The sequence below is a fragment of the Ochotona princeps genome, chromosome 23 (assembly GCF_030435755.1).
Source record: "Ochotona princeps isolate mOchPri1 chromosome 23, mOchPri1.hap1, whole genome shotgun sequence".
Lineage (NCBI taxonomy): Eukaryota > Metazoa > Chordata > Mammalia > Lagomorpha > Ochotonidae > Ochotona > Ochotona princeps.
In genome coordinates this window covers 5,800,792-5,826,497 of record NC_080854.1, presented here as the reverse complement: position 1 = coordinate 5,826,497, position 25,706 = coordinate 5,800,792, and the positions used below count along the sequence as shown (strand labels likewise).

Below are 25,706 nucleotides of genomic sequence, written 5' to 3'. Positions count from 1 at the left end.
TCCACATTCATTATTCCCCAATACCTTCTAATCTGATTCATATATGGAAACATGAACATAATTCTCTGCGTATGTCTGTCTGTGTGTACTGCCCCTTATAGACAGAGATGATAGATAGTTGTATGCATGCATTCAGGAACACAGCATTCCACACCTAGCCGCACGTAATGGGATCCTCCCTGCCTTTCCGGGTGTAGCTCTCTGGATTCAGCTCTCAGCCAGTGTTTCCAGGCTTTGGCCACACTCACTCCCAACACAACAGGCCAACTCCCACTTCAGGGTTTGTGGTTCTCTTTGCTGCTTCCTTCTTTGGGGTCTCGGGGGATGTTCCCTGGTCTGATGTAAAATGTGGATACTCTACATGCTGATATCATTTTTAATTTTAATGGCATGCCTGAACCGCCCCATTTTTCATTTTTTTTTCTCTAGTCAGAGGAAGGCATAGATTCTGTTACAAATGACTACCATCACTCTAGTGCTTAGTTTCTTGGGGACACATAAACTTCTCAAAATAGTATTTAATGTTTTTAAAATGCAGTGCGGGAAGCCACACAGTTGGGACTGATGGAGCGAGGGTGTGAGTAGCACCACCTTAGTTAGCAAGGTTACAAGGAGTTTCTGGCTGCAGGCAAGGCCCAGCGGAATGTCTCTCTGGTCACCTCATTGCTGCCTCACCCCATTGTATGGACACTCAATCACCTCTCTGATGTCTCATGGAATTCTCCCGAGGGTGTTGTTGATTTTCTGCAAATGCGAAATGATTCCTGTAACTGGTATAACACCTCAAACTGATCAATCATACTATGGTAAAAGTGTCTTTAACAACATAAGGCAATGGCACACAGCTAAAAGCATACAACAGTACGACTGAGCCCATGTCATCCCCAAACATCCTGTTAGGTGCTCACCTTTGTCCTGGAATTTGCCCTAACATAAGTAATGTCCTCCTTGAGAAATGACTTGGTAATATCTTGTTACAGATGGCAATCATGGAGGTACAAATAGTTTATGTACCATGCAGACTCAAACTGCTGCATTACATAAAACAATGTACTTTGGCTTCCTACCACGTACAGCAGAAAAGTATATGGGGCATCTTCTAACGGAAACAAATATTGTGAGCCCTCACAAGAAAATGGTTTGAAACTTCTACCACTGGTACTTACATTTAGGAAAAAAACACTTTATAAAAATAAAAAGTTTTTTGTAAAGAGCCTCTGTTTGTAGAGGGATCAGGCTGAGTTGCCCTGATCCCTTTCACTGCCCTTTAACAAAAGAACAAAAACTGACTGAATCAGTACTAGGTATCCCATCCAAGTACTAACCGAAGGTCATGGTAATTAATGCATGATTGATTATAAGATTTAATAAAGAATCTATGATACGTGCCTTTATAAATTCCTTCCATTTATGAGCTTTCCTTTTAATTCTGTACTCTTGATATTTTTAAGTAATATTAGTTTAGGTTTAGTGAACATTGATTTTGGATATAAGTAAACCACTTATCACTACGTAACCCGCATGTGCTGCCAACCGTGGAGTTCCTGGCTTCAGCCAGGTCACTGCAGGTTCGAATAACTAATAGCTTGCTGAAAATATTTGTCTGAAGTAAAATAATAATAATGTTTTTCGGGATTGTTTCTGCAATCATTCTTTTATAATGAAGTAAAAAAATGAAACAATTGGATGTTGTGCAAAAGCTTGTGATGATTTGTGTATAAATAAACAAGGCAACTTTCCTAAGTTGTCCATTACAAGCATCATGCCATACTGGTCCACACTGCCTCCCCCTTTTTCTTGCCAAACCACGCATCCTTTGCAAGCTCTCAAGTCAGCCAGTTGGTCTTCGGTAATGCACCTTTTGTTTCATTCCAGCAACTGAATATACCATTTCAATGCATTTCTAGCATTCATTATGCAAATATTTGTTAAATATGCAAACCAGGAGGAGGCAGCAAACCCTCACCAGCCACTGTGCTGGGTCAGCAATTCAGAGGTCAAGTTAGGCAAGATGAGGCAAAGCAAACTTGGCCAGGGAGTCTGAGTTGTAGGGAGTGATGCCAGAGAACTGGTCAGGTCTATGTCTTTGCCAAGAAACAGAGAGAAATGATGGAAGAGACCTGGAGATGGAGTTAAAAGGGAAGCAGGCATGGAGAGAGCGAGAGGGTAGGGCAGAGTGTGGGGAGTTTAAGAGAATGAGACCCAAACTGGGGGTGTAAGGACTGAACAGGTGGGCTGTCAAGTAACATAATCAGGTCAGAAAAATCTTCACAAATTAACAAAGTCAGGCAAACCCATCAATGGCCACAGTAAAGTACGCCTCTCAGAAATTCAGTCTATTTAAACTTGCAGCCTGAATCTGGGAATCAAAATGTATCTACCTCTCAGAATATAGGTGGGAAATTAATGCAAGTCCTACATGTGGTATCTCTTCCCTGAGGTCATGTTGGCTTCATTACTGAAGCAGTCTACATCTTATCCTTCAAAACCAGTATAAGACAATTAAGTCCAGAGATTCACATTGCTGCAGAAGAAAAACAGATATTGGTGCCTCTGAATTATACAAGCAGCTTAAAATAATTCTGGCCACCAAAGACAACCAAAAGATAAAATATTGGCACGGAAGTTTGGCCTTGGAGTTACCATGTCAGTTGAGATGCCATTTCTCATACTGGAGTACTTGGCTGGACATGCAGGTCCAACTTCCAGCTCCAGCTTTCTGCTAATGCAGACCCTGGGAGGCAACAGGGATGACTTGAATAGTTTCATTCCTGCCACCCACATGGGAGATCTGACTTGAGTTCCCCACTCCTGGTTTTCGGTTGGCCCAGCCCTGAACACTGAGGGCCTTTGGAGAGTGAACCAAGAGATAGCAGCTCTCCGTGTCTTTCTCCTTGTCTCTCTGCCTCTTACATATTTTTTTTAATTTAACAAAGCAACTTTTTTTTCTGTTATTCACTTAGATTTCTCTCCTTCTGCTCTTAATCTTTTCAAGCTACTTCCAAAGTCCCATCTTCCTCAAGCTCTAAGTATTCTTCCTGATTTTCATGATTTAAAGTGACTCTGATACAGTAGCCACTGGTTCATGGGTCCTCCAGCATTGTAGAAGTAGCTAACTCATATAGCTGAAGCACTAGATCTTACATTTTTTAAAGATTTGCTTATTTATTTGAAAGAGTAACAGAGAAAGAGGGGAATGAAAAAGAGGGAGATAGAGCTCTTCCATCTGGTGATTCATCCCTCAAATGGCTGGACCATATCAAAGCTAGGAGCCAGTTAGTCTCTGAGTCTCCTATGTGGGAGACAGGTTGAGCCATCTTCTGCTTTCCCAGGAATATTAGCCGGGAGCTGGATCAGAAATGGAGCAGCCAGGACTGGAGCCAGCGCTCCCATAGGCAATGCTGGTGTGGAAAACTGTGACATAGGCCACCGTGCCACAATCCCAGCTCCCTGAATGGTAAATTTTATTTAGGAAGCAGGCACTGTGATCCGAGTGACTCCTTAAGATGCCCTCATCTCATACTGGAGTGCTGGTTCCAGTCCTGGCTACTGCGTTTCCAATCCAGTTCCCTGCTAATGAGCCTGGGAAGCAGTACATGATGGCCCAAGTCCCTTGGGACACTTGGATGGAGTTGCTGGCTCCTGGCTTCAGCCTGGTCTAGCCCCAGCTATTGTGGTCATTTGGGGAGTGAACCCACAAGATCTCTCTTTTTCTCCCTTTATTCCTCTGTAAATCTGTCTTTCAATCAAATAAGTCATTTGAACATTTTTCAACTCTCAAATTTATGTTTAATTCATTTCTATTTTTAAAAGTCAATTCTGGCCTAGTGGCTAAAAGTCCTCACCTTGAACGCACCAGGATCCCCCCATATGGGCACCGGTTCTAATCCCTGCTGCTCCACTTCCCATCCAGCTCCCTGCTTGTGGCCTGGGAAAGCAGTGGAGGACACCCCAAAGCCTTGGGACTCTGCACCCTGTGGGAGACCTGGAACAAGTTCCTGAATCCTGGCTTCAGATCGGCATAGCATCGGCTGTTGCACACACTTGGGGAGTGAATCATTGGACAGAAGATTTTCCTCTCTGTTTCTCCTCTTCTATGTATATTTGACTTTCCAAAATAAATAAATAAATCTTTTTAAAAAAGTCAATTCAGTGATTTGAGAGTTTTCAAAGCACTTAAAAGCACTGAGTCTATGAGTACACTTTCAACTGAAAATATTATGAAATACCAATATGTGTATATTCCTAATAATAAATTGAATCTAAGTTAGGATATCCTGTAAGTGTACTGGGTTTTGAAGATTTAGTATAACAAGAAAATTTGAAATGTCTAAATAGTAGTTTTTTTATGTTCAGTATATACTGAAATGATAAGATGTTGGGTATATTGGCTCAAACAAAATGTATTATATAATGAAATTCACTTTTCAAAATATGGCTATTAGAAAATTTGAAATTTCACAGTTATTTTCTATTCTTTTCTCTATTGCAGCCCTTTTTTCGAGACTATTTGTACTGAAATCTGTGAATTGGAGGAATGTTGGTGTCTCCTGAAATAACTAAGAATCTGCAATGTTTAAGAGTTCACCTGTTTGCCCATTAGCTTCTTAGATGCAAGAATCTAAGTTGTAACCAACTATAACAATGACTGTAGTACACAGAAACTCTCTCATCAACGTGATTTCATTTAAATTATTTTGTAGAATGCTGCTACACATTTGTAATTCCCTCAAATGACTGATGCACAGACCCAAAGCCTCACCCTGCTGTCTGAAAAGACAGTACTGTGCTACAGAAAGTGCTGTCCCTGACTTCCCTGGCCTTCTTTGTTTCTAAGCCTTCCATAGCCTCATCCTAACTCCACATTTACTGCACGTTATATCTTACAAGCACAGGCTCATCTATACTCACAGGTACGAGTTCAACGCTAGAAGTTGATAATGGCTATCTTGGGTTTTTTTGCTGGAAGCCGAGCTGGAGACCAGTTTGTATGCATGAGATTTATTCTAGGAGTGATCTCAGAAATGAGATGAGTTCAGGAAGCACAATATGGAAGGCAAGATAACATGGAGCATATAGTTGGTCTTTATCGTATACTGAGTTTATTCAGATGCTATAGGATGGTCTGCAGTCCGAACTGTCCCACCAAATATATATGCATCATTAGAGGAGACTTGGTGGGTACTGACAGTATCAACAACCCTTCCTCTACAGTTTGGCCTAGCAGCTCTGACAGTTCTATCTCATTTAATGCAGGACATGTGTCCTTCTAAGCTTCCAAAGGTCATCTCAAGAAATGCATTCACGTCATCACTCAGGACCATTGCCTGAGGTTTAAATTCTGTATCACCCTCACATAATTGATCTGTTCCTTATCCAGTTCTGGATTGCTCCCATCTCCATTCAACACTGCCAGGATTCATTCTTGGGTATTTTGAGGTCATCATTCGCAAACTGTACACATTCTAGCATAGACTCCCTCTCCTCTGTTTGGCAGTACCACCCCAGTCAGAATATTGTGAGATTTGAATTTCTGGTGGCCAAAATGTGAAGATGCTGAGGAGAGAGGATGCTGTTCTGCAAGGTCGCCACCTTAGCTGAAGCCCCTGAAAAGTCGCTAACCAAATGAGCCTTTCCCTTCCAACAAGGGGACAAGCCAACCCTAGTACAGAGCATTGAGGAAGATCAAAGGGTCTCACATTGACTACTCTGACAATGACTCGCCCAAAGATCACATTCCAAGCAGAATACCAACTTTGGTTGTGGTTGACAATTGGACCTGTTCTGCTGCTCTTACAACGAGGTCCTGAGCCCACCTTTTCAGCATGGATCCTCTTGTTACAGGAGTTAAACCAGTAAGGCCTCCTGTTCTTCATGATTGACTTTAAATTGCTGATTAGTAGACATGAGCCTGTCATCTCGCTTAAACACATGGGCAGCACTTCTCACCCTTGCCTCATTCCAGTTCACTACAGCAAGAGGAATGCAGTCTTAGTTATTATTTCACTGCAGTATACTCGAGCTGTCAAATCTGAATTCTGATTTGAGCTACAGTATTCTCACCACTGTTGAGTGGCAGAAACACCCAGAGTGGACGGCCTAACTCCAGAAACCTAACTTTAGCATCTGTCATTCTGTCTTTCTTTTTTCTTTTCTTTTCTTTTTTTTTTTTTTGGAAAGGTTAAACTTTTTTTCATTCTATATTATGTTATGATACAGTTCTATAGGCTCTGGGATTTCTCTTATTCCCTTCCCAAATCACCTCCTCCCTCCCCAACTGATTTCCTCTATATTATTACAATTAGATAGTTCTTCATCGACAGCCATAAGTCCATCACTGCGGACATGGACAATGGCAGAGAGCCCAGCATCCTATTGTCAAGATATTGTAAACAGTTTCATTGGGAATCCATCTTTGATCTGGAAGTAGAGATACATACTGCATTGTATCTTCAGATCTGGATTTGGTAGTCTGTATTACACAGTTACTATACATCCCCTTAAATGAAAAGCCAAAAAACAAAGTCAACAACAGAAAGAAAAATAAAAAAATTCACAATGCCATGAGTTAAATACCATGCTACTGAATGACTAATGTGTCCCTGAAGTTATGAAAAAGAGAATCAAGAACCTTCTTGAAGAGAATGATGCTACTATATGACCTATGAGTCACTGAAGAATTTAATAAGAAAGTGTTTTGAAGAAATGAAACTAACAAAAAATCAAAATCATGAAGACATAGTATCTACTGATCTTTGTTAGTGATATGTGTCATCTGTAGACAACAGATAGATGGGTTTTTTTTTTGAACCAGTCTACTAATCTGTGATGTTTGATGGATGGGTTTAAGTCATTTATATTCAGGGTTAATATAAACAGGTGGTAATTTGGTCCTGTCATTTTAGCAATGTGTTATTCATTGTTTGATTTAGTCTTTGTTGTTATTTTACTGGGATATTCTCCACATATGTCTTTGGTTTTGGTGGGTGCTATTTCTTTTCTCTTCCATGAGAACATCCTTAAGTATCATTTGCAGGGCAGGTTTGGAAGAGGCATAGTTTTTGAGCTTTTCTTTACTGTGGAAGAATTTTATTTCATTTTTAAAGACAAAGGAAGACACTTTTTTGTTGTTGTGAATCTGGAATATGTTGCTCCATTCTCTTCTGGCCTATAGAGTTTCCTGTGAGAGGTCAGCTGTGAGTCTGATTGGGGTTCCTCTACATGTCAATTTTTTTTTCTTCTCCACATTTAAGAATCTTTTCCTTTTGTTCAGCTGAAGAGAGCTTGATTATCATGTGTCATGGTGAAGATCACTTTTGGTCAACCCTATTGGGAGTTCTGTGCCCCTTCTGGATGTTGTTTTCCAATTCTTTCTCTAGATTAGGGAAATTTTCCTTTATTATTCATTGAATACATCTTTAAACCCAGTTTCTCTTTCTGCAACATCTGGGACTCCTATAACTGTTATATTTGTCCTTTTAATAGTGTCTTAATTCTTGAGTAGTTTTAGCTTGACCCAGCTCTGCTTCCAGCTTTAAATTGTTTCCCCATTTTGGCAAAAAATATCTTCCAATTCTGATATTCTTTCTTCTGACTCATTCTACTACTATTAAGGTTTTTCACTGAGTTTTAAATTTGCTCCACTGTGTCCTTCATTTCTAATAATTCTACTTGATTTTGTTTCACTGTGACTATTTCCAGTGTGAGATATTCCTTTAGTTCTTTGCTCGGCAGTCCTCAGTAATATTCACTGCACCTCTGTCTCTTCTTTTGCTCTGGGATTCTTCTCTTTATGGCAGGTTTCTAAGCTATGTCACCCCAGGTCTACAGTTCAATTTTACTTATTGTACGTGGTACCCAGTTTTTCATTTGTAGTCACTTGTGCCACTCCCGCTAGCAAGGTCAGGTCTGGATTCCTGTGTTAGTCTTCCACAATGGTCTTGTAGCCCCAGCTCCTGCTCACCACTCTCCTCCTCCTGTCTCCCATGCTATGGCTGCACCATTGCCTGAACAGCCTTTCTCCCACCTCTGCTTCAAGCAGTTCCCAGGATCAGGGAGACCAAAGGTGTCCTAAATAACTGGGTTTTTGGTAGTGCTGATCTTGTTGGAACCTGCTGGCTATTAGGTCGGAGGGTCTCCCAGACCTATTTTGGGTGGGACTCCTAGGATTTCTTTTTTTTTATTTTATTAATTGCATTGCATTATGTGACACAGTTTCATAGGCTCTGGGATTCCCCCAATCCCTCCCAGTCCCCTCCCCCCATGGTGGATTCCTCCACCTTGTTGCAGTACTACAGACAAGAGTCTTTCATTGCAAGCATATAAAAATATGGAATGCTTCACGAATTTGCGTATCATCCTTGCACAGTGACCATGCTAATCTTCTCTGTATCGTTCCAATTTTAGTGTATGTGCTGCCGAAGTGAGCACAACTCCTAGGATTTCAAAGTTGGTACTATGTTCCCTGTGGGACCAATGCAATGCACTGAGCTAGAAGTCAGTTCACTCCCAGTTTAGCGCATGCTCAGCTCACTGTTGCCCCTCCAATCCCATAGCCTTTGCTGCAATGTACAAAATAGTGCCTGATGTGGCCATGGTGGAGTTCTGGATCTTCCGGAGAACAGGTCTTGGGGGTTACCTGGACCAATTTTGAGTGGAACCTGTTGGATGCCATGTCGTCACTGTGTTCCTGTGAGGCCAATGCAAAGCACTGAACCAGAAATGAGTTAGTGCATGTGCAGCTTGCTGTTGTCCTCCCAGTCTCACAGCCTTTGCCACATTACACAAAATGGCATTCGATGTGGCACTGCTGAGGGTCTGGGCTGTGAAATCCAACCTGTTGTTGCATCACTTGTTTGGGGTCTGCTGCTCTGTCTGCTCCTGGTCGGATCAAACAAATCAACAGGATGGGCAGTTCTTTGCCTGGGTTCACCTCCTGAGATCCTGGTGAACCCTCCTTCCCCTCTGGCTCTTCGTGTAGCTCTAGCCACCAGTGGAGCTTGGATCACGGCTTCCTAACCACCGTTAGGGTACCTGGTCACTACAAAACCACTCTGTTGTCTCTGCTACTTTGCTGTGTTAATCTCCAGGTGCCCCTCTGCTGTCAGGGTATCCTCTCCTATCTTCTGGAATCTGCTCTCTCTGCTTTACCCTGGCTAATGTTTCTCCATCTGTTCAGATTACCCTGTTCTGCCACCTTGATTTGAAATGTTCTCTGCCTTTCCAATTAATATAAATGAATTCTTTAAAGGACAAAAAAGATAATAAAGTACCCTTTAAAAAAGAATGAGGAAAAAAAAAAGATGAGATGCCAAGACAATGAAGGTCCTAACCACCAAAACTTACCAATGGGAAAAAATGTATAATGTATCATAAATACTTGAGATATTGGAACAGGGGCCCAAACACCTGTGCCACCTTCCACTGCTTCCCCAGGCACATTAGCAGGAGCTGGATAGGGAGTACAGCAGCCTTCAAGAGCTGAACTGATGCTTACTCACAGGCTATCCTGCATCACACGCAGCAGCTGGACCAGCTGAGCCACAATGCCAGGCTCCAAATCATGTTGTTGTACTTACAACCTAGACACAGATGGATGTTGTATCGATTTATCTCAGTCTCATCTATATCATTTTCTTTTGTCTCTAACTTCTATCATGTTTGTTTTCTTGTGGCAAAGAAAAAGAATTCTTTTCATTTCTTTGAATTCCCCTTCTTCTTTCCCCTAAGGTCTCCTGGGCTCACGCTTGTTTAACTGTAGCAATAATTTAAAAAAAAATGGAAAATTCTTGTCATGGGGACAATCTGAATACAGCTTTTACAGTGGAATTTCTCTATGTAACCCCCTGCATCAAGCCATGAGAATATCTGGTGAAAAAAATTAATTTGAAACCACAGCATCTTTAGCAGTCATGTTCCTTATAAACTAAATCCTAGTTTGAAACCATTTAGAAATCAAGGCTCAGGCTCTAGAGGATTTCTTTTTGAAGACTCATTAATTTATTTGAAAGGCAGAGAGAAAGGCTGAGAGAGGGGTGGAGACAGAGAGGGAGAGCTTCCACCTGCTGGTTCACTACCCAAAGAACTGCAATGGTGAAGGCCAGGCCAGGCTGCAGCCAGGACCAGGAACACTATCCATGTTTCCCATGTGGATGTAGCAGCCCAAGAACTTGGGTCATCTTTGCTACCTTCCCAAGCACATGAACAGGAAAGCAGATTAGAGGCAGAGAAACTGAGAACCAACATCAGAAGTGGTAGCCTAGGGAATTACGTAGAACTATCTTACTTTTCAAAAAAGTATCCAAAGGAATGAACAAAACCAATCATCAAATTGCTAAGTACTTTACTGCTAAAGTCGACTACTTTAACATAAAATAAATGTGAAGGGTCCGGTGTGGTGGCCTAGCAGCTAAAGTCCTCACTTTGAACGTGCCCAGATCCCATACTGGCAGCCCTGCTTCCCATCCAGTTCCCTGCTTGTGGCCTGGGAAAGCAGTGGAGGACAGCCTAAAGCCTTGGGACCTTGCATCCACATGGGAGACCTGGAGGAAGTTCCTGGCTCCTGGCTTCTGATCGGTACAGCTCCAGCTGTTGAGGTCACTCGGGGAGTGAATCACCAGATGGAAGATACTTCTCTCTGTCTCTCCTCCTGTCTCTCTCTATATATATCTGACTTTTCAATAAAAAATAAATCTTAAAAAAATTAAAAATTGTTAACTAAATATGGCTATATATTTTAACTTCTAGAGAAATCGCTTCCAGTTCTGAGACTTCACAATCACTTTAAGACAAAGTTGATGATAGAGACATAAATTCTATATTGATAACTGAACTGAACCAGTCTGATGATCATCACTATTAAATGTTTTCTGGAAAATACCAAAGGCCTGGTTCAAAAGAGATGTGTTAGGATTACAGGTGCCCTCTCTTGCTACCAGATGAAATAATACAGTAAAGCCAAGTTTCATGAGAAAATCAATTACAGCTACACGTACTAGCAAGTAAGCAGTCAAACATCAATAAACAGAAGGTTATCTGTGTGGAAAATCCAGGGATATTTCTATTATGTGTCCTATCAAGTACTTTACAAGGAAGATTCACTCAAGGCACATGAAACAAAATTCTTGTTACAGTATTTTGACAGCTGTCCTATCATCTCTTCCAAGCAACATCTCCAAACATGTCCAGACACAGGCCCTGATAGTGTCCTCACAGCTAGGCTCAGGGTACTCTCCATAGCACTATCTCCTGTAATCTTTAGGTTATCATTACCTATTTGTGCAAGGTTGGAGGCAAGTGTACACTTCCTTATGCTAATCAGCATGCTTTCAAAACCACTGTCCGTATCAATGAATATTCATTTGTAGCCTCCTCTGGGGTATTGTACAATCCCACAGTGTCATTCAGAGATAAAATCAGTTGTGATGGCTGTGGGTTAATTACACATTACTAGAATCTAAATTCCTCATTAATAACTTCAGCCATGTATCAACTATCCTAGACTATAAGTTCAAGCTAATGGCTTTGGTTTGAATGCATATCCCAAATTTCATGTTTTAGAAACCTCATCTCCAAAGTCATCTTCTAATGTTTTTCAAGTGGTGAGATTATGGGGAAGAGATTGGGTTGTGAGAGCTCTGCCACTGCTGGATAATGGGTTATTGTGGAGGTGGTCTTAGTACAAAAGGGAGCTCTCTCCAGTACATCTGCACTTTCTCTCACCATGTGATGCCCTCCTCCACATCAGGACCCGGCAGAAAGGCCCTGGTCACATACCGAGCGGCTGTCAGCGCCATGCTTCTGGCCCGACCAGGCTTCCCTCTTGCACTGTCATTTGGCAAGTGAATCTGTGAATGTGTCTCTTCTCTTGCTTCTCTCTCTCATGTGTGTGAAATAAATTAAAAATAAATTCGGCCCGGCCGCGTGGCCTAGCGGCTAAAGTCCTCGCCTTGAAAGCCCCGGGATCCCATATGGGCGCTGGTTCTAATCCCGGCAGCTCCACTTCCCATCCAGCTCCCTGCTTGTGGCCTGGGAAAGCAGTCGAGGACGGCCCAATGCGTTGGGACCCTGCACCGGCGTGGGAGACCCGGAAGAGGTTCCTGGTTCCCGGCATCGGATTGGCGCGCATCGGCCCATTGCGGCTCACTTGGGGAGTGAATCATCGGACGGAAGATCTTCCTCTCTGTCTCTCCTCCTCTGTGTATATCTGGCTGTAATAAAATGAATAAATCTTTAAAAAAAAATTAAAAATAAATTAATAAAATTTGAAAATAAGTCACCCAGACTGTGGTATGCAGTTATAGCAGCAGATAAAGACATCAATAAATAAACCTATCACACTTTCCCTAATTGCCTTATTTGTTTGATTGCCCTTCAAATATTTGATCATTATGCAATGAAGCACTTCCAAGGCAGAAATACAGCTACTCACAAGTCTACTTGTGCAATTAATGCCCCTCCATCACGTCTTTTAATCTCTTTGCCTTTTTAATCCCACTACCACCCACCACCTTAAGGAGTAGCCTATGGAAACCAATGTTGTTATTGTTGCTGTTCATCAGGATACTAGGCTCTTCCATGTTGCTTCTGGAATACAGAGAAAATTACCGAACTTTCCTTCTATACAAGGGAAGTGAAAATACCATAGGTTGATGCTGTATTGCTATGACAGTAAGTCATATTAAAGCATCGCTTTAACTCTCTGCTACTTCAGTTCCAATCCAACTTATTGCTAATGCTCGTAGGGAACCAGCAGCAGACAGTCCAAGAACATGGACCCCTGCCATTCATGAGGGAGACAGGGATGGAGTTCCTGGTTCCTGGCTGTGAGAAGTGAACCAGCAGGTAGAAGATCTCATTTCTCTCTGTGTGTCAGTCTATATTTCAAAGAAATGAATCTAAAAAAAATACAGAATGTTGTAAATATCCCTGAGTAAAAATACTTATAGTGGGCTGGTGCCGCAGAATAGTGGGCTAATCCTCCCTCTGTGGTGCCAGAATCCCATGTGGGCTGAGTCAAGTCCCCGCTGCTTCACTTCCGATCCAGTCCCCTGCTTATGGCCTGGCAAAGCAGCAGAGGATGGAAAAAGTCCTTGGGCTCCTGCCCCTATGTGGGAGACCTGGAGGAGGCTCTTGGCTCCTGGTTTGAAACGGAGTCAGCTCTGGCCAGCTGCTGCAGCCATTTGGGGCGTGAACTAGCAAGCAATTGTCTCCTCCACATCCTCCCATTCCTCAATCCTTTCCACCCTACGTGGCGGTGCTAATCGATGGTCCACATGGGCATACATCCTTCTCAACTATGTAAACGTTATCAAAGAATAAATAGATCTATTTTAAAAAAGAAGGAAGACTTCTCTGTGTTCTCTGTATAACTCTTTAATTTTTTTTAAGCTTGTAATTTACTACCCCTAAGGAGGATGGGCCCTAGTGCCTGGCGAATCCATTGTTGTGTGAGCGATGCAAAGTCTGTTATTAGAGGCAGAAACTAGAAAATCACTTAACTGTCCCATGGAAGAAAAAAAGGGTAGTAGAGATTGGAAGGCCCTTCTGGAGAGCGGGCCGGGATTGTAGAAACCATCAAGACTCAGCTGGGCCTATTAGGGAAGGTATTACAAAGAAGGATCTGGTCATTGTGTGGCCAGGAAGAGAGACTTGGGAGGGACAGCCAAGTTAGAGTTTGAAAGTGAATTGTGATCCCTTTGGGACTCTTCTAAATACAGAAACTGTAATCTGCTTGATGTTGAGTTTCTTGTGCAAACAGAAAGAGAGTTGACTACTGGGTTCTACAGAACTGGGTAGGAGTTGACAGAATCAGCCTGCGGGTGTGAAGGACTGAGATTTGAAATGCTGTGTAGAACAGCACAGGAAAGGAGCTCATTCCGCACACGCCATGGGTAGAGCAGATAACGGTGCCCACTGCCTGCACACTGCATAGAAGCAGACACCTGACACTCAATAACAGGAGTTGCCTTGACTTGCCAGAAAGCAAAAAGCACAGATTTTTGGCATGCTATCACAGTTTTCTCTTAGTTGCTTTGCAAGGAAACATTTAAGGCATTTTTGGTACTTTAAAAATTTTGCCATTTTTTTCTGCATTTTCAGCAACTGATGATGTCTTCTAGAATTTAGTCACACGAAAACTACACAGTGTAAACAAGAAAGACACAAATATCAAGAAAGAGACAAAAAGGCAGCCTCCCCCTCAAAAAATGTAACAGATAGAGTGTACAGAAGGTAGTAGTTCTCACTCCACAGAATAGATTCTGACTGGATAACCTTGAGTTTAGCATCAGTGCAAATCCAGTCTTCAGGGTGACTTCTGGCTCTAACGTTCATAATTGCATGAGTTTATAGTAAGAAAACTGAGGTTCCGTTAGGTTATTTGGCCCCAAAGTAACACACATTACTGAAGGAATTAGTCTCAAGTCTTTCATAAGAGTATGTATTTCTGAAAGAAGAAACTTGTGAAGGCATTTTAAAAATAAAAAAAAATCTTCTTAAAAAGAATAAAATGATTAGACATAGAATTAAAATGTTCATGTACATAGGTGCAACTTATCTAGAACTTTTCCATATAAGTAATATTCTATCAGAGCAAGTGTCAAATCAGAACTACACTTGAAAGGAATTATTCACACACACACTGGATATCCATTTGCTTAAGAGTGAAACTGAGGCTCAGGTTTACTGGTAGCATCAGGCTAACCCTATGCCTGCTAATGCTGGTTTGTCTCCCAGCTGCTCTGTTTCTAATCCAGCTCGTGGTGGGTCTGTGAAGTCAGTAGGGGGTCATCCAAGTTCCTGGGCCCTTGTACCCATGTGGTAAACCAGGAAGAAGCTACGGACTTTGGATCAGCTAGGACTTACATTGGATCAGCTTTTGCTGTTGCTGTTGCGGCCATTTTGGAATGAACCAGTGGGTGAAGATCACTTTCTCTATCTCATTTTTTTGTAAAATCTGCCTTAAAAAAAAAAATAAAAACAAGACGGAAACTTAAGCCTTCCCACTTCTCAATCAATAGAAAAATCAGTATTGACCAAAATCTAAATACAAGACTTGAAACTCTGAAATTACTAGAAGAAAATGCAGAGAAAACACGAAGTCATTGGCACAGTCAGGCAGTAGGTTTTTTTTGGATAAGACCCCAAAAGCATAAGCAACAAAAGCAAAACTCAACAAATGTGATTCTATCAAGTACAAAGCTTCCACACACCAAAAAAGCAGCATCCAACAGAGAGGACAGATCACAGAATGCAAGCTATTCAGATGTCTAGAATACATGAGAAATCAAAACTAAAACAAAAGTACCTTACCCACAACAACTGAAACCATCTAGCTAAGAAATGGAAAAAAGATTTGGACGGGCATTTCTCAAATGGTCAACAAGTCTACGAAACATGGTTCAAAATCGCTAGTCACCAGCGATATGCAAATTTAAAACGCAGTGAGGTGCCAAGTCCCTCCCGTTAGAGAAGGTATTAAAAAGATGAATAAAAGAGAGGGTGTAGCAACTGAGCCTTCACTTGCGATGCCAGCATTCCGTGTTGGTGTAAGTCCTAGGGACTTTGCTTCGGATTCAGCTCCCCACTAATGTATCTGAAGAGGCATCAACAGGGTCAAGTTCGCCTGTCTCAGACACTCACATGGGAGACCAAGGTGGAGTCATTGCCATGAGGCTTTGGACTGGCCCAGATTTGGCAGTTTGAGCCCTATAAGTGAAGCAGCAGCTTGAAAGCCTTTCTCCATCTCTGTGTTTCTACCTCTTAAATAATAATTTAAAAAATTGAACTTTTAAAAGAACTACAAATAATAAGAATCGCGAGAATGTGGATAAAAGGAACTGTAAAAATGTTTGTTGGGAAGGTGATTTAGTATCACGATCATGGAAAAATTGCGATCACGGAAAAATTGCTATGTTTCTTCAAAAGGCTAAAAATAAGCTATGGCTAGCATTCAGCTACACCATTTCTGTATACACACACACACACACACACACACACACACAGGAAATGGAATCATTGCATTACTATTCACAGTAGCCAAGACAAGGAGCCAACCTAGACAACTCGTGATAGGAAAAGAAAATGTGTACACGCACATTGGAATATTGCTTGGCCATAAAAATAATGAAATGGGGCTCGGCAGCATGGCCTAGTGGCTAAGGTCCTCGCCTTGATCCCATATGGCCTCTGGTTCTAATCCCGGCAGCTCTACTTCCTCTCTGTCTCTCCTCCTCTCAGTATATCTGACTTTGTAATAAAAATAAAATAAACCTTTAAAAAATAAATAAAAATAATGAAATGACACTTGCAGCCAAATGAATGGTAGGATAGCTCATTATGTTCATTAAAATAAGTAGATATGGAAAGATACTTGAGACTTACTTCTCACAGGCAGAAAGTTAAAAACTTACTTGGTCTAAACTTTAGAGACCTCTTCGTAGAAGCTGGAAAGTATGGGAATGAAGGAACGCAGATTACACAAGGGGTAGGCACAGTCTGATGGAGGTAACTGGTCCTGTGTCCTATGGCAGTGGGATAAGCAAATAAACTGTGCAAAGAACTAGAAGAGTGGCTGGTCGGCTTCAAACACAGAGAACAGATAAAACTGGAAGCGAATCATTCAGTTATGATTGGTTTATAAAGTGTTTATGTGCTGGAATAACATGCTATATACCTCATAAAATGCACAACTTACACTTACTAATCCAACTTTGAAAAGAAAATTACTGATTTCTTCACTTACTGGGTAGCCAACAGCAAAGTTAGCAAATGAAGCTGTTAGACTGAAAATATATGATCCTTTCAGTAAAGAACTCATCATATGAGTAGGAATTGGACAGAGAACTATGCAAGATAACATGGCGCACTGTCAAAGCTTTAATTCCAGCAACTCTGTAAGGTTCGAATCTGTGGTACCCAACACTACAGAGCATTGGTAAAATTGACGCATCTTATTTGCACATAAACATTTAAATAGAAGGGAACCCTGGATGTCTGAGAGTTTGCTGGGCAAGCAACTAGATTTCTGGGAGGGTCAAAGCTCTCTGTCAGAGAATGAGCTGGAATGAGAAATGTCATCATATTGCAGAAATTGTACTTGCTTTGATGACTTTGGAAACATAACACATATAAATCACGGGTTTTATTTTTATCTCTTCTTTCCTTCTTACCCATTAATAAGTAACAGTTGCTTCCATAAGTCAAATTCATTTAAATTCTGACACTCAGCAGCCAGCATTTACAAAAGGACCAAGAACAACATTTAAAGATGTCCTCTTTGACACTCACAATATCCTGTCCAATTTTAGATAAATGAATGAGTTGTAGAAGATGGCTTGGAATTTATAACTTAGTAAAGACACTCTCAGGAGATATAGACTAACCGGTTAATCTGCAGTTACTTCAATAGTCTGAAAGAAATATCTTAAGTGAAAAGTTTGTATTAAAACGACAATCCTTTTAATGTAGGTTAGTAGACTCATGCTTATATCACGTAACGATCACTGTAGCAGTCATCTTAATTATAAAATGGAAAATAACATATGTAATGATTTTATTATCTAAAATCCTTTTGTATACTGTTCTTACATGATAAATACAGATGACTAAGTACATGACTTAAAATGAGCTATTCTTGTGGTTGACGATACTTAGTCAAAGTCACTGTGTTACTTGCCCAGCAGCCTGTGGACAAAAAAAAAAAAAAAAAAAATCCCACAAATCTCAATTCTTTGGTATTTTATCATGCTTTTCTTCCCTTGAAAGGTTTTTCCTGTTACGTATTATTTATATACTTTGGCCTGTATATTCATAGAGTTTAGAGTTTAGTCATCCCCAAAACCTTAAGGTACTAGGGGGTGGACACTTACACACACACACGGACAGGAAAAGAGAGAGAAAGAGAAATCTTTAATTTACTGCTCCATTCTCAAATGTCACAACAGCCAGGGCTGGGCCAAGCCAAAGCAAGTAGCCCAGAACCCTGTCCTGGTCTCCCAGGTAGAGATTAGGGGCCCAACTATTAGGTCCATGAACTGTTTGTTACCTTCCAGGTGCATTAGCACAAAGCCTCCTTGCAAAAGCTACTGAAGACTTTGAAGAAAGTTTCAAAACTTTCAAAGACAAACTTCTTGCCATCATTCAAGCCTTGGTTGGGCTCTCTCCGACATTTCCCACTCCTGTTTTGTTCTGAATTAATAAGAGTTACACCACCCATGACAGACTTGTCTATATTTGCCTGCCAAATATCTGTGTCTATTCTAAAAACAGCACCCCCCCCCATGTTTCTTTGGGGGAACTATGCTGCCCCTATTTCAACTCACGTGGTCAGAGCAGAGGAGGTGATTTGCCCCATCCAGCTTTATGGGTGTAACTCCATGATTCTCAGATCTCGGGTTTGTTACCTTTCTTCTTCTGTGGGAATGGGCATGTGACTCTCAGTTCCAGAACTTTTTACTGGGAAAGGGCAATTCATTTTGCATTGTGGTTTCCAAACTGATTGAATTTAAGCTTGAAACTACAGCAGTCAATCTTGCCAAACTTATTCCGCCTCAGAAAAGAAAGTATCTTAGAGAAAACATAGAACCCAACATGAAAATATCCTGCTGATGTATTGGCTTAGATGGCTACCTACTTGAAATTCTCATTCTAGTAAATTAATGAACAACTCCCTTAGGCCAAATTGAGTTCTATCATTTTGCTAAAATAAAACCTATCCAATGCGCTACTGTAAAGACACTTTTCCTAAAGACTGTCATTAATATTAATGAGGACAGCTGATATTTTTTCTAGGCTTACTAGATGTCAAATTTACTTAGATAAAATTATCGCAACCTCACTCCATCCTGTTACTACTGTTACTTCGTATTTATGAATAAAAAGAAGCACAAAGAGGTTAAGAAATTTGCCTCCATGTTAGATACACATTCAAGTGTTATGGCTGAGACTCATGTCAGGATCCCGTGGCTCCAGAATGCCACATCTGGGCTATTATCTGCTGTTTGGCAGGCTGGTAAATCCAGGGACTTTTACTTGTGTTTCAGCCTCCTCACTGCATTTGACATTACATACCTGCTCTCCAAATTCTACAGAAAATCCTTGCCTTCTAGACCTTCTAAAAATGTTTCACTTTTTTTTTTTAAGTTTTTCTTTTGGCCCACCTTCTAGGCCGTCCATGAGGATTCTCCACTTTTCCTTTATTGATTTCAAAACTCCAGATAACACATCTGTTATGTCACTAACAGACTGTATCGCTAATTCAAGTTTTATATGGAACATCTGTCTATTTCCAAGCGATCTAAATTTCCTGCTGGGGTCTCGAATGTAGTTTGTAAGAAAAAAAAAAGGCACAATATTCACATTTACTGAATTCAGTCTGGGTTGGAAATTATAACTTAAACTAGAGGTTATAAAGAACAGCCAACAGATAACCAAAGGTCATTGACACAGGTGTTTTTGGGTTGACTAAACATTTGATTAGCTGTTATGTCCAGGGAGCTGAGAGATAATGTTGGTAAATATTTGGGCATCAAGGACCTAGCAATTAAAATAGGTCTTTCTTTTTGTAGCCTATAAACATTAAGTTCAGTTTCTGTTCTTTTTTTTTTTTTTCTTTCAACTGCAAAGGATCCTCCTTGAATTACTCCTTACTTGTAACGTGGAGATCTGAATATCAAGATATGTATTGAAAACAGCTTGTGTATTTACATTAGCTTTGGAAGTTGACTGGAGAGGTTAGTTCACCATGCTCTCTAGGATTATAGTGCTCAAACTTGATCATACATTAGAGTAACCTGAGCTGTCATTGGGACAAACCCTGACCAGCACACTAGAGTGACATACAGAGCTGGCAGCCACAAAAAAATTCCAGCTGATTCCAATGTTGAGAACTGTTGTTCACGGCATGCTTGTTTTAAGTTGCTAGATAAATATGGGATATTTAATTACATGATCATTTTTATTTTTATATTGTAACTATATTTTTTTTCTACCAAACATGAATTCATTGTGTACCCAGCATTTATCTTTAACTGGGCATCCTGTATTTTTATTTTCCAAACTTGTCAACCCTAACATTTTGGTCTTTAGTGTATGTTTTATGGAACGTGAGAAGTTAAATTACATTCCATGGTGAGTATGAAGGTTCTCAGAATCAAAATGGTCACTTTTGTCAAAATCTAATAAATAAAAACAGGAGGGCTCTCGTCAGCGTATCTGGTCATAACAAAGAAAAAAGATATTGCTCTACAATTATAGTCTTATTTTTCTACTTTATTCATTTATTATTGGAAAGGCATTTGTACAGAGAGAGAGAGACAGAGAAAAAGATCTTCCATCTGCTGGTATGCTCCCTATGCAGCTGGAATGCCCAGAGCTGAGCCAATCCGAAGCCAGGAGCCAGGAGCCTTTTCCAGGTCTCCCACATGGGTGCAGCTTACCAAGGCTTTAGGGCATCCTCAACTGCTTTTTCTGGCCACAAGCAGGGAGCTGGTAGGGAAGTGGAACAGCCACAGCATATGGGATCCTGGTGCATGGAAGGCTAGGAGTTAGCTACTAGGCTATTGCACCAGGCCCTACAACTATAGTCTTACCTAAAGGTCACCAGGACCTTACTTAGAAAGTACTCCTGCAAGGATGTCTGCCCAACAGTTGGCTGTACAATCTTGGGCTAGCCCCACACTTGTAACTAAATAACTTATGCACTCTTCCTTACTTTGTCTTTAAAAATTTCCCCTGGGGCCAGGCACAATAGCCTAGCAGCTAAAGTCCTTGTCTTGTAAGCACCAGGGTCCCATATGAGAGCTGGTTCTAACCCCAGCAGCCCCACTTCCCATCCAGCTCCCTGCTTGTGGCCTGGGAAAGCAGTCGAGGACCACACAAAGCCTTGGGACCCTGTACCCACGTGGGAGACCTGGAAGAAGCTCCTGGCTCCTGGCTTCGGATCAGCTCAGCTCTGGCCTTTGCAGCCACTTGGGGAGTGAACCAGCGGACTGAAGCTCTTCTTCTCTGTCTCCCCTTCTCACTGTATATCTGACTTTCCAATAAAAATCAACGAATCTTTAAAAAAAATTTCCCCTGGCTTCAACCTCCGCATTTATTATGCATATTGCATACTGCAGTTTTCTGTGATCCTGAACACAATGACTAGTTTTAGGAAAATCTGTTTGGTATTTCGGTCTTGAATATCATAAAGCATCAAGTGTCTTCTTTCAAGCCTTTTACGGCAAGCCTTCTACCTGAAATGCTGGTCATTCCACCCAGGTGGCCGTATTTCCCGTCAGAGCTTTCAACATTCTCCCTTCTGTTTCCCACTCAGTCCCCGCCAGCAACAGGCAGGTCAAGTCCCTTCCAGGCTGCAAACTTTTCTGACATCTGCTCTCTGCTTTGCATTCCAGCTGGAGAAAGTTCATTGCTTTTCAAAGGCTCCTTTGATTATGCTTGGTTGACCTGGGCAACCCAGGATGAGATCCTATTCTAATGATGAAGATGTGGACATTTGGGGGCCAGGGGGGATACTTTGTACTGCTAGAGTAATCTCAGACGTAACTTCTCTCTCTCCTTGACTAGACCCTCTGCCTCACCGTTTTATTACAGCAGACTGTATTTCCCAAAGGCTTCCTGAGGATGCGTGAAAAGAAGCTCTAAAACATCGCATATTTGAAGCGTCTTTAAAAAAAAAAAAAACCTCATCATTTATTGGCTTCAAGACCAGAAATCTTTGGCCGTTCATTTATTTTGTATATACGCTTCTGTTGAAACTTGAATGTCTGATTTCCTAATCTTCATAAATATCCATTGTTTCTTTCTTTCTGGAAGTGACTGAGATTTCTCTGACTTGTCTGAAATTTCAGCCTGAATCATTTTCATGAGCTAACAGCACACATACGGTTGCTCTTCAGTGCAAACGTCCTTCAACCTGTTGGTCTTCCTTGACAAGTTCCTTCCCGATGTTTGATACGAACTTTCCCTTATTTAAGCTCCCTGGCCAGACATCCAGAATCATGGGGAATAAAAGTGGCAAAAAATTGGCATCCTTATCCTGATCTTAGCTGAAAGTATTCTTCATTTAAAGAAAATTTATTTATTTTTATTGGAAAGACATACAGTGAGAAGGGGAGACAGAGAGGAAGAGCTTTAGTCCGCTGGTTCACTCCCCAAGTGGCTGCAAAGGCCAGAGCTGAGCCAATCCAAAGCCAGGAGCCAGGAGCCTCTTCCAGGTCTCCCACGCGAGTCCCAATGCTTTGTGTGGTCCTCGACTGCTTTCCCAGGCCACAAGCAGGGAGCTGGATGGGAAGTGGGGCTGCCTGGAAAAGAACCAGCATCTATATGGGATCCTGGTGTGTGCAAGGTGAGGACTTTAGGGGAGGACTTAGGCCTCTATAGGCTACCTCAACAGGCCCAGTATTCTTCATTCTTTCAAGACAAAGTATAACATTGAGCTGTGAGAGGCCCTATATTAGTTGGAGGAAATTGCCTTCATTTCCTAGTTCGAGTGGGATTTTGTTTTTAATGAAAAAGCTGTTGGTTTTGCAAAATGCTTTTCTTTCACCTATGGAGGCATTCAGGAATTTTGTTTTTCATTCTGTTAAAATGCTACATTACATTGACTGATTCGGTTTGACCAACCTTGCATTCCAGGTATAAAATGTCACACAGCTCTTTTGCACAACACTTTCTTTCAGCATAACTGGATTAGGCTTCCTAGTATTGTGTGGAGGATTTTTTTTTTTTTAAGGCTTACTTATTTGAAGGGAAAAATTGCAGACGGTGGAGGCGCGAGAGAGATTTCTTCATATTCTGTTTCGTTCACCTCCCCCACCCAATGTCTGCAAGACATAAGCCTGGTCCAGGCCAAACCGGGGGTCTAGAGCTCCCTGCTGATCCCCTAGGCCAGGGGCAGGGGGCCAGGCACCTAGGCCACCCTCTGTGCCAGGACGCCCCCGCCCTCCCCGCTTCTGAAGATATTTTTTTGCCTTAATATTCACAAGGCATGTTCCATAAGTTTTCTTGTGATGTCTTTGACATTGTTGCCTTCCCCATACTTCCTTTTTAAAGGTGGGGAAACCATTGCATACATCTGCAGTTTTGAGACAGGACATGCAACAAGCCCCTCAGGCAAAGGATAATTTCTCTGCCTAGCCCAGGAGGAAGGTTATGTGCAACCTTTCAAGGTCTCCTATTAGACTCCTTCGCCTTCCTCAAGCCGACTAATAAAACTTGTTTTCATTTTCCAGAACTTATTCACAGTCTTTTGATCATCTATTTTCATTGCTCTGAATCCAGAACTCACGAGGTGCTGCCAAGCCACCATTTATCCCGAGGGCCCCTCCACTCCCCAATAAGCACTTTTAATTCACCACCAGTCACCAATTTACCTGCTCATGGCAATTTGTCAAGAGTCAGACATCTTCAGGGGTCAGTCCCGGCTGTGCACTGAGGGTAAGCGACGAGGACAGTGAGTGACCAAGGAGGGGGAGGTTCAGCCCCGGTCTTGGGGCGGCCACAAGAAGAGTCTTAAGGCGTGGGGATGGGTGGCTGGGCCACCTGGTAGTATTCCAGCAGGACCCGACCCAGCAGGTGGCATGGGAACCAAAAGTCCAAGGGGCTGGGCCGAGGGCCAAGCAGACTGCAACAACTGTTGTTGCTCTGCTCAGGGCGTGAGGAGAGGGGAAAAAAAAAAAAGTTTGCCAGGGTTCCGCCCGGTCGCGCGCAGCAGCTGGCGCCGGGTCAGGGCCGGGCACCGCCCACGCGCGGCTGAGGTGGAGGGAGCGGGGCCGGCGGCGGCGGCCCACTCTCGGCGTCCCAGGCTGCGGGGCCGCTGGCGCTGCTCGAGCGCTTTCCGCGGGGTTTGGCTCCTGTCGCTTCCCGTCTCGCCGAACCGGCATCGCTGCCGCCGCCGCTGCCGCCGCCGCCGGAGCCTCGGCGGGTCTCCGGAGCCAGGCTGCCGGCGGCCGGGCGCGCCGGGGAGGGGACGCGGACGCAGGTAAGGGCGGTCGCCGGCGGCGGCTCCCGGAGCTGGCAGGGGGCGGCCAGCCCTCGGCGGCAGCGGCCCTGCCGGCTCGCCCTGACCCGGGGCCCGGAGGAGGAGGACGGGCTCCCGGCTGTGGGGCTGGGGCCGGCCGGGCTGCAGCTCGCCGGGGCCTCAGGTGACGACGCCGCGCCTGCGGCTCAACTTTCGCGCCCGGGGCGCTCGGGGCGCTCGGGGCCCCGAGGCTGGAATTACGGAGGCTCCGGCGGCCAAGCCCCGGGGGCGTGGCGGAGGAGGCCCGGCCAGCCCGGGCTGGGAATGAGTGGGGTCTGGAATGGCTCTCTGCCTTGGGGTCCAGGGCGAGGAGGAACTGCAAGCTGCTTCCTCTCCCGGGCTTGTGGAGAGGGTGGGCTCCGACACCCTTGCGTGACCGGGTTCGCCCGCACGGATCCACTTTCATTGTCTGGTCCGTTTCAGTATCCGGCTTTTGTTGCAGCCCCGGGTCCGGGGTGTGCAGATTCTGTGCCAGGCAAGGGTTCTCTTAAGTAAGCTGGGAAAGGAATGGCACTGGCACGGTGAGGGTCCTGGGGAGACGAGGCTGAGCGCTGTCATTTGCGCTAACGTGTGCTTTGCCAGAGAGCACTCAGTATTTTTTGTAGCCTCTAATAGGTTTAAATGCACCCGTGGAAGCGTTCATTAGCTAACTTCAAAGGAGCATTATGTGGGCAGGTTACTAGTAAATTACGCATTTTATAGACCAGACAGCTGAGACACCCACGAAGAAAACACTGGAAAATACTGATTATATCAAAAGTAGACAGTCTGTCCTGGTAGAAGTTGCGATTAGAACTTGTCGGAGGTGTGCCCTATCCAGTCCGTCCCCAAGCGTCCCAGGATATGAGACGTTCGGTTTGATACCTTTCCTATTTTTGTATTGACCTGCTTTTACAATGGTATTGCTGAATCCTTTCAGATCCCTGGTTGAGTTCGCGCCTACGCCCCCCACACAAGGTCAGAATCATTTCAGTTGTCAAAGGCAGTCATTAGCCTTCTGGTAAGGGGTGCCATTCTTTGGCCTTTGGTTTCCAGAAGAAATGTAGTACCCCCGACAGCCCAAAGAATCTAGATACCATGAATCTAGATACTGACTTCATAAATGGACAAGGTGCAAGAGGTAGACTGCTCCCCATCTCTGAATGTTGAGCAGCGTTTGCTTTTCTTACACTTGAACTTCGAGGAGACCAATGCTTTCGGTTATTTCCATGAGAACTGACTTTGACCAGATGTTTTGCTGGGCTTTCTTGTCTCCCTAGAACCTGCTGTGGTTGGCCAGTTCCCCATTGTTTGCCAGTAGATTTTATTACTCCATATATCTTCCCCTTTTTTTATTTTTAGGCTTCTAGGTATTAAATGGATGAGTTTTTATCCTTCCAAAATTCATAGTGGTGTTTTTTTTTTTTAATGACACAAGCTTGCTTTTTTGGCAGAGAAGTTAAGTAGGACTTTTATGAGAGTATCTGAGGACAGACAGCAGTTTCTTCAGAAGTAGCTCTCATACATCAAGAAGGAATTCTTCCAGACATATAAAGAATTAGTAATCACTTTTAATAGACCACTGTAAATATTTTATGACGTATCTACCTGAATAATGATACTTTCTGTTTTTATCATGTCTTTGTCAAGGGAAGGAAACCAAAAAATTCTACTTGAATTTGTAGCACAAATTTCAGGAGCCAGT

At 42.8% G+C, this 25,706-nt stretch overlaps 1 long non-coding RNA gene and 1 other non-coding gene across 2 annotated transcripts in view; one reads left to right on the top strand and one right to left on the bottom strand.

Moving 5' to 3' along the window:
- The window catches only part of LOC131483083 (uncharacterized), a 284,412-nt gene that overhangs the window by 254,992 nt on the left and 3,714 nt on the right, over nt 1–25,706 (top strand). The gene's annotated exons all lie outside the window — the stretch shown is intronic.
- LOC118758240 (U6 spliceosomal RNA) lies at nt 8,324–8,430 on the bottom strand. Its single transcript, XR_004995612.2, has one exon. It is a non-coding gene; the product is annotated as a U6 spliceosomal RNA (small nuclear RNA).